The following is a 1,998-nucleotide window of genomic DNA, read 5'->3' as shown; positions in this document are numbered from 1 at the left end:
GTATTAGTTTGCAGTCCCACCAGCTGTGTAAAAGTGCTCCTTCTCTCCAACATCTGCAGCTTTGAGACTTTATGATGTGGGCCATTCTCACTGGGGTTAGGTGGTATCTCAGGGTAGTTTTGATTTGTTTTTCTCTGATAATTAGGGATGATGAGCATTTTTTCATGTGTTTGGTAGCCATTTGTCTGTCTTCTTTAGAAAAGCTTCTGTTCATCTCTCTTGCCCAGTGATATATGGGATTGTTGGGTCTTTTTTTGTTGATTGACTTGAGTTCTCTGTAGATCGTAGTTATCTAGCTTTTGTCCAATGTATTATATGCAAACATCTTTTCCCATTCTGAAGGTTGTCTGTTTGCTTTGGTTGTTGCTTTCTTAGCTGTACAGAGCTTTTCAGTTTAATTAAGTCCCATCTGTTTATTTTTGTTGTTGTTGCAATTGCCATGGAAGTCTTCATAAAATCTTTCACCTTCAAGTGTTTTCTCCACACTTTATTCAAGGATTTTTATGTTTCATGCCTTAGATTTAAATCTTTTATCCATCTTGAATCAGTTTTTTTTGTTTTTTTTTTTTTTTTTTGTAGAGACAGATTCTCACCTTACCGCCCTCGGTAGAATGCAGTGGCATCACACAGCTCACAGCAACTTCCAAATCCTTGGGCTTAGGCGATTCTCTTGACTCAGCCTCCCAAGTAGCTGGGACTACAGGCACCCACCACAACGCCCGGCTATTTTTTTGTTGCAGTTTGGCCGGGGCTGGGTTTGAACCCGCCACCCTCAGCATATGGGGACGGCGCCCTACCCACTGAGCCATAGGCGCCGCCCTTGAATCAGTTTTTGTAAGTGGTGAGAGGTGCAGCTCCATTTTCAGTCTTTTACATGTGATTATTCAGTCCTCCCAACACCATTTATTGAATAGAGATTATTTTCCCCAGTGTATGTTTTTGTTTGATTTATCAAATATCAGATGACTATAAGATGCTAGTTTCATCTCATGGTTTTCTATTCAGTTCCAAATGTCAATGTCTCTATTTTTGTGCCAATACCATGCTGTTTTGATCACTATGGCCTTGTAGTATAGCCAAGAGTCTGGTATGGTGATACCCCCAACTTTGTTTTTATTACTAAGAATTGCCTTGGCTATACAGAATTTTTCCTGGTTACATACCAAATGAAGAATTATTTTCTCCAATTCTTGAAAGTATGATGATAATATTTTAATAGGGATTGCATTGAATCTGTAGATTGCTTTGAATAGCATAGACATTTTGACAATGCTGATTCTTCCCAGCCATGAGCATGGTATATTCTTCCATTTGTTAATATCTTCTGCTATTTCTTTTCTTAGGGTTTTGTAATTTTCTTTTTTTTATATATAGTTAATGAAATACTGTATTTATTTTATTTCAGATTAATGCGAGGGCACAGATGATTAGGTTACATTGTGTTTGTTAGGCAAAGTCCAAGTTGTAGTTGAACACTTCACCCAGGAGGTGTGCCATATATCTCTACATTGTGCACACTGGGTGAAAGTTTATCAATCCCTCTCTCCCTCCTCCCCCACTTGAATTTAATTATGTTTTTCTCTTGCATGGGTGTGTAGCTGTTCATCTACTGACTGCATGTTAGCGTTGAGTACATTGGATACTTGATTTTTCATTTTTGTGACACTTTTCTGAGGAGAATGTTCTTCAACTTCATCCAGGTTAATACAAGAGATGTAAAGTCTCCATCTTTTTATGGCTGAATAGTATTCCATGGTGTACACATGCCAGAGGTCTTTCACCTCTTTTGTTAGGTATATTCCTAGGTATTTCATTTTCTTTGAAGCTATTGTGAAGGGAATTGTGTTCTTGATTAGCTTCTCATCAAGGCCATTTTTGGCATATACAAAGGCTACTGATTTGTGGACATTGATTTTATATCCTGAGATGTTACTGTATTTTTTAATCACTTCCAGGAGTCTTGTAGTTGAGTCTTTGGGGTTCTAGAAGTATAAGATC

The sequence above is a fragment of the Nycticebus coucang genome, chromosome 3, assembly GCF_027406575.1.
Source record: "Nycticebus coucang isolate mNycCou1 chromosome 3, mNycCou1.pri, whole genome shotgun sequence".
NCBI lineage: Eukaryota > Metazoa > Chordata > Mammalia > Primates > Lorisidae > Nycticebus > Nycticebus coucang.
Note: the sequence above shows the minus strand (reverse complement) of the source record.